We start from the raw sequence: 14,046 nt of genomic DNA, 5'->3' as shown, positions 1-14,046 counted from the left end.
GGCACCTGTGGCTCAAAAGGGTAGGATGCCAGCCCCATATGCCAGAGGTGGTAGGTTCAAACCCAGCCCCAGCCAAAAAAACAAAAACAAAAACAAAACAAAACAAAAATTAAAAAAACACAAAAAACCTGAGTCTTTTAAAGAAACAGCACATACTGCTAAATGTTTTTAGAAAGATCACGTGATTTGGGCTGGGCCCCAGAGGACCTGCAAGGTGAGGGTGTCCTGGAGGGAATTTTCCCTGAGTGAAATCTGAGAAGCAAATGCCTCTCTAGTGAGAGCTGGACTATAGCTGAAGCAGTGAGCACTCCATTAAAGGACACAAAAAATTGAATACAGTTGGTGGAGATTGTTGGGGATTCTTTTTTTTAACTTCAAAAATTATAAAATATTTGATTTTTAAAAGATGTGATTTATACGAAGGTATGAAGCATAATAATAAAACAATAAAGTCTGGGTGTGGTGACTTGCCTCTATAATCCCAGCACTTTGGAAGACCAAAGCAGGAGGATGAGGACAGGAGTTTGAGACCAGCTTGGGTAATATAATTTGAATCCTCACAATTATATGATGATAAAGATGCCATTATTATCATTCCCCATTCAGTATACGAGGAAACAAAGAGCTAAACGACTTTCTCAAAATCATAGTTCATAAGTGGTAGTCCATGGTTTCATATTCAGGCAACCCAGTTTAAGTTGTACCCTTAACCAGTAGTTCTCTATATCCTCTAAACAATATATAGGCATACCTTATTTTATTGTGCTCTGCAGATATTGCTTTTTTGGCGGGGGGGGCGGGGATAGAGTCTCACTATGTTACCCTCAGTAGAGTGCCGTGGCATTATAGCTCACTGCAACCTCAAACTCTTGGGCTTAAGCAATTCCCTTGCCTTAGCCTCCCAAGTAACTTGGACTACAGGTGCCCGCTACAATGCCTGGCTATTTTTTTTGTTGCAGTTGTCATTGTTGCTTTCGCTGTCCAGGGCCAGGTTTGAACCTACCAGCCTCAGTGTATGTGGCTGGCACCCTACCACTGAGCTACTGGTGCCTTTTTTTTTCTTTTTTTGAGACAGAGTCTCACTCTGTTGCTCTGGTTAGAATGCCATGGTGTCATAGATCACAGCAATCTCAAATTCCTTGGGCTGAAAGGACGCTCTTGGCTCAGCCTTCTGAGTAGCTGGGACTATAGGTGCCCACCACAATGCTTGGCTAGATTTTTTTTTCTATTTTTAGTAGAGATGGGGTCTCACTCTTATTTCTCAGGTTGGTCTCAAACTCCTGAGCTCAAGGGATCCACCTGTCTCAGCCTCCCAGAGTGCCAGGATTACAGGTGTGAGCCACCATGCCAGGCCCAAATACTACATTTTTTACAAATCGTAATTCTGTGATGTTCCTACATAGAGTAAGTCTATTAGTGCTGTGTTTCCAGAAGCGTGTGCTCACTTCATGTCTCAGTCACATTCTGGCAGTTCTCACAATATTTCAGACTTTTTCATTTTTATTGTATGTGTTGTGGTGATCTGTGATCTTTGGTGGTGTTGTTATTATGATTGTTTGGGGATGCCACAAACCACACCCATATAAGATAGCAACTCAATCCATAAACATATGTGTTCTGACTGCTCCACTGGCCAGTCATTCCCCCAAGGGCCCCCCTCACCTCAAGCCTTCCTACTCCCTAAAACATAACAATGTTGAAATTAGGCTAATTAATAACCCTACAATGGCTTCTAAGTGTTCAAGTGAAAGGAAGAGTCACATGTCTCTTACTTTTTAAATCAAAAGCTAGAAATGATTAAGCTTAGTGAAGGTGACATGTCAAAAACCAAGATAGGCTGAAATCTAAACTTCCTGCACCAACAGTCAGCCAAGTATAATAGCAAAGGAAAAGTTCTTGAAGGAAATTACAAGTGCTACTTCAGTGAACACACAAATGATAAGAAAGCAAAACAGCATTATTGTCGATTTGGTGAAAGTTTCAATTGTCTGGACAGCTTGTCAATGCAGCCACCACATTTCCTTAAGGGCTTCCTTAGGCTTAAGCTAAACCCCAATCCAGAGCAAGGCCTTAACTCTCTTCAATTCTATGAAGGCTGAGAGAGGTAAGGAAGCTGCAGAAGGAAATTCTGAAGCTAGCAGAGGTTGGGTCATGAGGTTGAAGGAAAGAAGCCATCTATATAACATGAAAGTGCAAAGTAAAAATAGCAAGGGCTGATGTAAAAGCTGCCACAAGTGGCTTGGCACCTGTGGCTCAAGTGGTTAAGGCAACAGACACATACACCTGAGCTGGTGGGTTTGAATCCAGCCTGCTAAAAGCTGCCTCAAGTTATCCAGAAGATCTAGCTAAGATCATTGTTGAAGATGGCTACCCTAAACAATGTATTTTCAGTGTAGATGACACAGCTTTCTATTGAAAGAAGATGTCATCTAGGACTTTTGTAACTGGAGAGAAAGAATCAATGCCTGGCTTCAAAGATTCAAAGGACAGGCTGACTCTCTAGTTAGGGGCTAATGCAGCTGGTGACTTTAAGTTGAAGCCAATGCTCATTTCATTCTGAAAATTCTAGGACCATTAAGAATCATGTTAAATCTACTCTGAGCTCTATCAGTGGAACAGCAAAGCCTGGATGGCAGAACATCTGTTTACAATATGGTTTACTAAATATTTTCAGCCTTTTGTTGAGACCTACTACTCAAAAGAAAAAAATCCCTTCAAAATATTATTTTCCATCATCAAGAGCTCTGATGAGATATATGAGGAAATGAATGTGTTTTCATGCCTCCTAATGCAACATCCATTCTGTAGCTCATAGATAAAGGAATAGTTTTGACTCACAAATCTTATCACTTAATACATTTTGTAAAGCCAGAGCTACCATAGTGAATCCTCTGATGTGTCTGGGCAAAGTAAACTGAAAACCTCCTGGAAAGGATCCACCATTCTAAGTGCTATTAGAATCACGAATCCATCATTCTAAGAGCCAATAGAATCCATAAATGTGTACAAATATCAACCTTGACAGGAGTTTGGAAGACATGGATTCCCACCCATATGACTTTGAGGGGTCTGAAACTTTAGTGGCAGAAGTAATTACAGATGAAGTGAAAATAGCAAGAGATTTAGAACTACAGTGGAGCCTGAAGATGTGTCTAAATTGCTGCAATCTCAGGTAAAACATGAAAGGGTGGGGAGCTGCTTCCTATAGACAAGCAAAGAAGGTGATTCTTGACATGTAGTCTACTCCCGGTAAAGATACTGTGAAAGTTGTTGGTTGAAATGACAACAAAGGATTTAGAATATTACACACATTTAGTTGATAGAGCAGTAGAAAAGTTTGCAAAGATTGATGCCCATTATGAATGAAGTTCTACTGTGGGTAAAACGCTCTGCAATAACATTGCATGCCACAGTGAAATCTTCATGAAAGGAAGAGTCACTCAATGCTGCAAACTTCATGGTTGTTTTATTTTTAGAAATTTGTCCAGCCATCCCAGGCTTCAGCAACTCTGGTCAGTCAGCAGCCACCAAAATCCAGGCAAGACCCTTCACCAGCAAAAAGATTACAATTCACTAAAGACTTAGATGATCATTAGCATTTTTTAACAATAAAGTATTTTTAAATTAAAGTATGTACAGTTTTTCTTTAGACATATACTATTGCACACTTAGTATACTATAGTACAGCATAAACATAACTTTTATATGTGCTGGAAACCAAAACATTCTGTGACTCACTTTATTGCAATATTCAGGGCCTGAACCAAGGCATCCCTGTGTTGCTATTCTACTTATTTTCAAATCACAGACAAATAGAATCACACAGCAGCCTTTGTTTTGTTTATCCAGAGGCACATCCTGAGGTTTGGATTCTAATGCAAATGTTTTATTTGGGAAGTGAGCCACAAAAGCCCAGGAGGGGAGCCTGGAACTGAGATAGGCAGAGAAGGCACAGGTTGTTATCCAAGAAGTTACCTCTGTGAGGAACTGCATCTGGGAACCAGAGAGGAATATATAGGTGAGAGTTATTCCACCTAAGGGGTAAGGGAGCTGGGCTGCTTATGCACATTGCCTGCCCTTCCCTGGCACTCCAGCCCGTCATGTGTGCTGGCAGAGTAGGTTTCAGCAAACAGAGAAACTTCCCTGGCAGAGGGCTGTAGTTTCAGGCACTTGGAGGTTTGGACCCGCCTGTGCTGAAATGTGAGGCACAAAGGGACACAAGCAGGGCATTGCCAGTGTCTGCTACAAACTGCACGAGGTTCTGCAGTGTTCTTTTTTGGTTTTTATTTCTCACCGTTGTGGTTGTGTGATTCATCATTGTTGGTATGTTAATACCTGTGGTTCTTTTATTTTCATTGTATGAGTATGTTCCATCTATTAGCCCGTTCTTCTGTTAATGAACATTTGGGCTATTTCTACCCTTTTGTTATCATGAGCAACGCTGCCTTAAATGTTGTTGCACAAGTCTCAGTGCATCTGTGCAGGAGTTTCTCCTACACACTTAGTTTTAGAATTTTTGAGGTAGGAGATAATTTACACCTTAAGCTATTGTGACTATAGTAGTTCTTCCAGTTACACCTCCAGCAGCAGAGTATGAAATTTTCTAATATTTTATATCTTCCAAAACATGCTATAACTAAGCTTTTAATTTTTCCTAGTCTGGTATAAAATGATAAATAGTGAAAATTCTTTATCTTTTAGGAATATATATATACATATATACATATTAAAAATTTTTTAAATCACATGGGTCAGGTCACTATTTGTTTCTACCATTGTAAATTGTATAAGAATAAAGATTGGATAATAATACTTGCAGTTTTGACTATGAATTAATGAAAGTATTTTCCTTGCATTGCAGGTGCATGTGGGAATACTTAAGGGAAGCATCATATCTTGATGTGCTTGCATTACTAGTAATAATGATTGTATTTTATTTATGTATATATTTATTTATTTTATTTTGAGACGCAGCCTCAAGCTGTCACCCTGGGTAGAGTGCTCTGGTGTGTCACAGCTCCCAGCAACCTCCAACCCCTAGGTTTAGGTGATTCTCTTGCCTCAGCCTCCCAAGTAGCTGGGACTACAAGTGCCCGTCACAACACCCAGCGATTTTTTGGTTGTAGTTGTCATTGTTGTTTGGTGGGCCTGGGCTGGATTCAAACCCGCCAGCTCTGGTGTATGTGGCTGGCGCCTTAGCCACTTGAGCTACAGGTGCCAGTAATAATGATTTTATAAGCTTAAAACTAATATTCAAGTATTAGTTGTAAGTAGATTAGGAATTAGATTAGGAATATGATTAGAGAGGATGGACAAAAGGAAAACAAAAAAAGGAGATAACTGATTTGAGAAGAACCTTAATTTCAGTACAAAGCACTGTGTAGGACCTGCCCCTTTTAAAATTCCGAAGGCTGTCTTGCTGGAACTTCTCCCTCCACCTAAAATGCTCCCCTGCCACTGTAGCTGCAAACCACAGAGGTTTTCCACCAAGGTGGGGCTGCTCGCTCCGGGAGAGTGATTTTGGGGAGTTGGGAATGTAAAATGTTTAAACTGTGTTGAACACAGCAAGAATTGCTCCGGAACAGATAAGAAGATGAAATATCTCTGTTCTTCCGTCACCTTGGTTTGGCCAGAGGAGTCTTTCTGTCTGGACATAAGGCTTTCAGGGTATTAAAAAATCACTTCTGTGGGCTGGCCACATGCCCCTGGGGCTGGTAGATTGGAATCCAGCCAGGGCCTGATAAACAACAACAAAAATGTACATATATATATAGCTGGTTGTTGTGGCAGGTGCCTGTAATCCCAGGTACTAGGAAGGCTGAGGCAAGGGAATCGTTTGAGCCTGAGAGTTGGAGGTTGCTGTGAGCTATGACACCTCACTCCACCAACGGGGACATGGTGAGACTCTGTTTCAATTTAAAAAAAATTTTTTTCTGTGATTTGTGAACTTGGTCTAATTATGGTGTTTCTCTGATGATCTGCTCCTGGACTGTTTCACTATCCAAACTCTGTATAAAGATCATAAATGCCTTAAAACAACAAAAGTAGACAGCACCCATGCTCAGTGGGTAGGGCATTGGTCACAAACATTTAAGTTGGCTGTTTCGAACCCAGCCTGGGCCAGCTTAAACAATAAGGACAATTGCAACAACAACAGAAAACAATAGTTGGGAAGGAGCCTGTGGTCCCAACTGCTTGAGAGGCTAAGGCAAGAGAACTGCTTAAGCCTAAGAGTTTGAGGTTGCTGTGAGCTGTGACGCTACAGCACTCTACTGAGGACTACATAGTGAGACTCTGTCTCAAAAAAAAAAAAAACCCAAAACAAGAAAAAAATAAGTAAAAAGTAAATCCATATAATTAAAGTAGTTAATCAAAGAAATAGTTTAGTTAAGAAATGCAAGTACAGCAAGAGCCATGATGGGATTCTTTGCCTTGCCTTCATGAGATTTATGATTGAAACACTGGTGTATGAAATAAAGAAAGAGCTAGCCTGGCATTCGGGGTGGCATACTGGAAGCCTCACAAATTCCTCACTGCTCTTTTTTTTTTTGAGACAGCCTCAAGCTTTTCCCCTGGGTAGAGTGCCATGGCATCATGCTCCCAGCAACCTCCAACTCCTGGGCTCAAGCGAGTCTCCTGCCTCCGCCTCCCAAGTAGCTGGGACCACAGGCGCCTGCCACAACGCCTGGCTATTTTTTGGTTGCAGCCATCATTGTTGTTTGGCGAGCCCGGGCTGGGGATTCGAACCCGCCAGCTTAGGTGTATGTGGCTGGCGCCTTAGCCATTGAGCCATAGGCGCCGAGCCCCTCACTGCTCTTAAAAACTGTTTCTTTAGGGGTGGTACCTGTGGCTCAGTGGGTAGGGTGCTGGCTCCATATACCGGAGGTGGTGGGTTCAAACCAGGCCCCAGCCAAAAACTGCAACCAAAAAAAAAAAAAAAAAAAAACCAAAAAATATTTCTTTGTCTCTTGCCTGTCTATTATTTCCTATTTTCCAATGACCTCCTGCCCCTCCAAGCCACTAGAAAAGATACCCATAGAGTGTTGGGCCTGGTACCTGACAATGCATAACTTGCCAACTGGATCTAATGCAAAAGTTAATGTGAAAGTCTTCTACAAATGAAGATTTTCAAAAGTGTGAATGAGGTCAGCTGTGGTGGCTCACATCTATAATCCCAGCACTTTGGGAGGCTGAGGCAGGAGGATCAGTGGAGGCTAGGAGTTGGACACCCACCTGGGCAACATGGGAAGATCCTGATTCTACAAAAAATAAAGAAATAAAATAAAAATAATTATTTAGGTGCTGTGGTACATGCCTATACTCCAGCTACTCAGGAGGCTTTGGTGGGAGGATTGTTTAAGCCCAGGAATTCAAGGCTACAGTGAGCTATGACCTACTGGGACACTGTTCTGTAGCCTGGACAACAGAGTAAGACCCTCACTCAAATAAACAAATAAATAAAATGAAATAAAATAAAATAAGAATTTTTAAAAACTGAGTGAATATAGCAACTTGATTTAGGGGTATAAGGATGACATTGAAGTATGGCATTAAAGTTCTGCGTCTATTAAAATGTAGTGTCTCTATTATAGGTAGATTTATTTATTTATTTAAAGACAGAGTCTTACTCTGTCACCCTGGATACAGCGATGTGGCATCATAGCTCATAGCAACCTCAAACTCCCGGGTTCAAGTGATCCTCTTGTCTTGGCCTCCTGAGTAGGTGGGACTACAATGCCTGGCTAGTTTTGCTATTTTTAGTAGAGACAGGTCTCACTTTTGCTCAGGGTGGTCTTGAACTCCTGAGCTCAAGCAATCCACCTACCTTGTCTTCCCAGAGTGCTAGGATTACAGGCGTGAGCCAACATCCAGCCTATAGGTAGATTTTATACTCTATGGGTAACAGGTTTCCTGCTCTGTACTCTTACACAAGGGTCCTCTTTGAACCCTTTTCACTTTGGAACAAGTAGTTCTTCTAGGGGGCTTTTCACAGGAGAAAGCTTTGTCAACATTAATAAATTCTTGCAACACTTTAGGGAAGGAAGAAGCTGTTCCCAGCGTAAGAGTTGTGGAATTTTCTAGGGCTATCACAGATGACCAGAAACTGTGTGGCTTCACACAGCAGAATGTATTCTCTCTGAGTCCTGCAGGCAGGGTGTGTTCCTTCAGGAAGTTCTGAAGGAGAGTCCCTTCCACGCTCTGGTGGCTGCAGGCAGTCCTCAGTAGTTCCTTACACTACTACACATAAGGCCACTAGTCATTGGATTTGGGCCTATACCTCCATCCAGTTTGATCTCCTCTCAAGATCCTTAACTTACATACAGCCATAAAGACCCTTCTTTCCAAGTAAGTTCCCTATCTCAGTGAGGTGGGGCTGTTGGAACAAATGACATGGACTAGGTGGCTTAAACAACAAATATGTGTTCCTCACAGTTCTGGAGGCTGGAAGTCCAAGGGCAGGGTGCCAGCATTGTTTGGTTCTGGTGAGAGACCCATTTCTGGCTTGCGGACTCCTCTTTTCTTGCTGTATCCTCACACAGAAGAGAGAGAGATCAATCATCTCTCTCATGTTTCTTCCTTCAGGGCACTAATCCCTTTCACAAGGGCTCTACCCTCATGATCTAATTTCCTCCTAAAGGCCTCACCTTCAAATACCTTTGGAGGTTAGGGGTTCAGCACATAATTTCTGGGAAGAATAAACTTTCAGTTCCTCGCAACTGACAAAGATATTCTGCTTACTGAACTGTAGTCAGGATTCTGAACCTTCTCTTAGGCCCATCTGTGTATGTCCTTGTAAAATCCATTTTAGCAAAGAAGCCTGCTAAGTCAGTTTAGCCAGAACCCCTACCCTAATTATCTGATCAGGGTCCTCATCCTCTACCATCCCCTAGGTGATGTCTGATTACCCTGGACTGTCTTCAGCAAGAAGGTTGGTGTAGCCATATCCTTCCTCTCTTCTCTTCCTTTTTTTGCAGTTTTTGGCCAGGGCTGGGTTTGAACCTGCCACCTCTGGCATATGGGGCCAGCGGCCTACTCCTTTGAGCCACAGGTGCCGCCCCTCCTTCCTTTTTTTTCTTTGAGCAGACTCTCAAGCTGTCGCCCTGGGTAGAGTGCTATGGTGTCATAACTCACAGTAACCTCCAACTTGGGCTCAAGCAATCCTCTTACCTCAGTTTCTCTATTTTTAGTAGAGACAGGCTCTCGCTTTCGCTCAGGCTGGTCTTGAAATTGTGAGCTCAGGCTTGGCGCCTGTGGCTCAAGCGGCGAAGGCGCCAGCCACATACACCTAAGGTGGTAGGTTCGAATCACCAGCCCGGCCCGCCAAACAACAATGATGGCTGTAACCAAAAAATGGCCAGGCGTTGTGGCGGGCGCCTGTAGTCCCAGCTACTTGGGAGGCTAAGGCAGGAGACTCGCTTGAGCCCAGGAGTTAGAGGTTGCTGTGAGCGTGATGCCATGGCACTCTACCCAGGGGGATAGCTTGAGGCTCTGTCTCAAAAAAAAAAAAAAAAAAAAGAAAAGAAAGAAATTGTGAGCTCAACCAATCCACCTGCCTCAGTCTCCTAGAGTGCTAGGATTATAGGCGTGAGCCACTGAGCCCCGCCCAGATGTTTATTTCTGACGTTTCTTCTTAGTAATTGTCCATCCACTGAGTTTCATTCTGCTCCTTGCCTATAAATTTCTACCTGTCCATGCTGTGTTTAGAGGTAAGGCCAATTTCTCTCCCTTAGTGCAATACCTTATTGCAGTAGTCCCAAAAAAAGTCTTCCTAACTGTGTTTTAACAAGCATCACTGAATAATTTTTTCTTTAACACAGTCCCAGGTTGTGGGTGGACATATCTTTTGGGAGGCCACAATTCAACCTATTATCTAGAGGAGGCAATGGAAAACATGCTGGTGGGAGATGCTAATTACATTATCTATTCAGCAGTTCTGGCTCTCTCTCTCCTTAGGGGGTAAGGTGGAGAAACACCACGTAGGATGGTAAAGAGGAGACGTCTTCCTTTGTGTGTTCTGAGAATACCTTTTCCCTAACAGTAACAGATGTCTGTTCTCACTGCAGAGATTCTTAAGGAACTCAGCCAAGGGGTAGTGGTTCTAATATTTTCACTGGGGAGAATATAGATTAGCTCCCTAAGAAGGAAAAATACAGTATGTGTGCTGTTAGATGGACAGACTACAAGAGAATTTCTTTATCCTGACTGATTTTTTAAAAATTTTTCCTTCCCTATCTTGATGTCTTAAAAATATGTATTTTTAAAGTTCATCTCTAGAGAGACTTAAACTTATTCCATAATGTTACACAATCTTCATCTTATCTAAAAATAAAGTAATAATGACAAACTGTTAACTTTTTCATTCTTGGGTTTTTTTGCCTTTTTATTTGTTTGTTTAATTTTTCTGTATTTTTATACTTGAAAAGTTAGCTTGATACATTGCCCATCATTAGAGATAGATCATTAAGCAATGCCATTTACTTCTTCATTTATGTATTTTTCACTAAAAGCTGGATTTTTAAGCAATGAAACTGTGTTCCTGTCTAATCTTCCTTAAAAAAATTACAGTGGTACTATTTTAAGAAGTGTGTGGCTTGGCGTTTGTAGCTCAAGTGGCTAAGGCACCAGCCACATACACCAGAGTTGGCAGGTTTGAATTCAGCCCGGGCCTGCCAAACAACAATGACAACTACAACCAAAAAATAGCCAGGCGTTGTGGTGGGTGCCTGTAGTCCCAGCAACTTGGGAGGTTGAGAGAATTGCTTAAGCCCAGGAGTTGAAGATTGCTGTGAGCTGTGATGCCACAGCACTCTATCCAGGGTGACAGCCTGAGGCTCTGTCTCGAAAAAAAGAACTGTGATTACTCCATTCTTATTATCTTTTCAGAGAACAACTTAAATAGTATAGGTAAGTCAGCTACAGAAAGGCTGGTGGGTTTGGGCTTGAGTGTGTGCTGTGCTTCAAATTATCACAGAGAAAATACCTTTGTGAGAAACACTTAAATCACCCCAAAAGGTGAATAATATCACTATACAAAAAGCTGCTATATGGCAGTGCCTGTGGCTCAGTGAGTAGGGCGCCAGCCTCATATACTGAGGGGCCAGGGTTCTAACCCAGCCCTGGCCAAACTGCAACAACAAAAAGAAAAAATAGTGGGGCATTGTGGCGGGCATCTATAGTCCCAGCTACTCAGGAGGCTGAGGCAAGAGAATCGCCTAAGCCCAGGAGTTGGAGGTTGCTGTGAGCTGTGATGCCATAGCACTCTACCGAGGAAGATAAAGAGAGACTCTGTTTCTAAAAAAAAACAAAACAAAACAAAAAAGCTGTAACTGCATTGCCTCTGTGAACCACATTTACATTTACTTTGTTTTTTCTTTCTTTTCCCACTTTAATATTAAGCCTCTCTCTCTTAAGGCTGCAAGTCACATGATTTCAATTAGAGAGTTTTCAAAAGCAATCTATCCCACTGTGCCCATTTAACAATGAAGAAATTGAAATGCTAAAGGGTAAATGAACAACTAGAGGGAAAAAAGTCAGGATCTAGTGCACACATCTCCTAAAGCTGTACCTGAATTTTAAAGAATTTAATGAAAATCATTATCATGAATATTCTAGATATTTTTTTTTTTTGAGACAGAGCCTCAAGCTGTGCCCTTGGGTAGAGTGCTGTGGCATCACAGCTCACAGCAACCTCCAACTCCTGGGCTCAAACGAGTCTCCTGCCTCTGCCTCCCAAGTAGCTGGGACCACAGGCGCTCGCCACAATGCCTGGCTATTTTTTGGTTGCAGCCGTCATTGTTCTTTGGCGGGCCTGGCTGGATTCGAACCCACCACCTCAGGTGTACGTGGCTGGCTTCTTTGCCCCTTGAGCCACAGGTAGATCCAATATCTAGATCTTGAATGAAATAATAACAAAAAAAATTGATGTTATTTCTATTTTTTTCTAAGATTTCTTAAGAAATAGAATTTTAAAACCTGAAAAATGATTTATTTACCTGTCCCTGAATATTTTGAGATTTTTTTTTTTTTTTTGCAGTTTTTGGCCGGGGCTGGGTTTGAACCCGCCACCTGCAGCATATGGGGCTGGTGCCCTACTCTTTTGAGCCACAGGCGCTGCCCAATGTTTTGAGATTTCTAACTCATTAATTAGTTAAGATCACATACAAACACAAATGAAACATCTAAAAGTTATTGTAGGAACTTCAGTGAAATCTTCATCTGCTCAAGAATCTGTTTGCTCATATTTGAGATGAGTGGCTTAACGAACATATTTGTTTAATCCAATTTCTCTATGCAAATTTTGTACTTTCAAATTGAGATGTGTGTGCAGTGATATCTGACAGGCCAGTGCTGCAGATTATATCCATTTCCGTAGCAGTGCTAAGTCAGTTATTAAATATCTAAAAATTACCTTTTTGCCTATTGTGGCTTATTCCAGTGAACAGCAATTAAGAGCGTATAAAGCTTTTTCACCTATGATATCTCATTTAATTTCCACAACAACTCTGTGAGAGAGGATTTTTCCCTTATTTATTAATGAATACAAGAGAGCCTCTGAGATTTGCTCACCATCTCAGTTCTCCCTGCACATCAGCCTTATTTAAAAATAGAGAATCCAAATAAATTCTGTGGTTTAGAAAATAGTATTGTACCAATGCCAATTTCTTAATTTCGTTAACTGCATCATGGTTTCATAAGATGTAAATGTCAGGGAAAGCTGGGCAAAGTATATACCATACACTCTGCTCTACATTACTTCTTCAACTTTTCTATAAATCTAAAACTATTTTTAAAATAGGCCAGGCACAGTGGCTTACGCCTGGAATCCTAGCATTCTGGGAGGCCAGGTGGGTGGATTGCTTGAGTGCAGGAGTTTGAGGCCAGCCTGAGCAAAAGTGAGACCTGTCTCTACTAAAAATAGAAAAACTAGCCAGATGTTGTGAAAGGCATCTGTAGTCCCAGCTACTCAGGAGGCTGAGGCAGGAGGATCAGCTTGAGCCCAGGAATTTGCAGTAGCTGTGAGCGCTGTTTCAAAGCAAACAAACAAACAAACAAACAATACTCTTTTAAAAGCATAAGAAAAATCCTCTAATTATTTCACAATGTGTTAGCAATTTTAGATCTGTCCGGGTAGAAATAATCTTTCCTTTTAGAGATGAGGAAATAGTATCTGAGCTGACTTTCCCCAGAGTCCCCAGAGACTCAAGTCTCTCAATTACTGATCTGATTTTTCCATAGCACCTGCCTGATTTGCAAGGGGTGTGTAGAAATCTCATCAGTCAAAAAGTTTTGTCAGTAGGCCCACATAGCCTATCTACACTTAGGAGTACATACAGATTGGTAGGTACAATTTGTTGAAATGCCTAAATTCCTTTTGTCTGTGAAACAATTTCCCCGTCATGTGACTGACTGTTCAGCTGATGTGCACCCCCAGAGGTTACTTCCATCTAGCTCCTGTGTTCCTGGAAGATACCGTCTCCTTTATTCGAAATCTGTTGCTTTTCTTGGGACCCACAGCCCTTCTCCCATCTCAGTTTATTTTTTCCTCTTGCCTTTTTTCTTGAGGTCAGCTGAGTGACGCTGTGAAGATAATACTCAAAAAAGTTTGAAGACATGTGCTTGTCTGCTTCCTATCCTTTAAGAAACATCCCAGTTCAGCAAGACTCAAGCACAGCTTACCTCAGATATGCCTCATTCTTGAGCATGGGGAACAGAAAAGACACATCTTCAAAATTCTGCTTTGGGTGTGACCTTCCTTATATTCAGCCACTTGACATAATCCCGTGGATCAGTAAGGGTTGCACGTGGCTAATTACTTCCATAGTAACCCACCTCACTGACGGGTATTAGATTCTGATTCTCTTCTTCACCTCAGTTCTTGCTTCCTGTTCTGACGTTGAACATCACCTCTTCTCTCACCCTCTCTTGACTTCAGTTTCTGAATCTTCTTTTTTGAGACAGAGACTCAAGCTGTCCCCCTGGGTAGAGTGCTGTGGCATCACAGCTCACAGCAACTTCCAACTCCTGGGCTCAAGCGAGTCTCCTGCC

Source organism: Otolemur garnettii, unplaced genomic scaffold, assembly GCF_000181295.1.
Source record: "Otolemur garnettii isolate 467f Iridium unplaced genomic scaffold, OtoGar3 scaffold00005, whole genome shotgun sequence".
NCBI classification, from domain to species: Eukaryota; Metazoa; Chordata; class Mammalia; order Primates; family Galagidae; genus Otolemur; species Otolemur garnettii.
The sequence above is the reverse complement of the archived record's forward strand: the minus strand, read 5'-3'. Positions refer to the sequence as shown.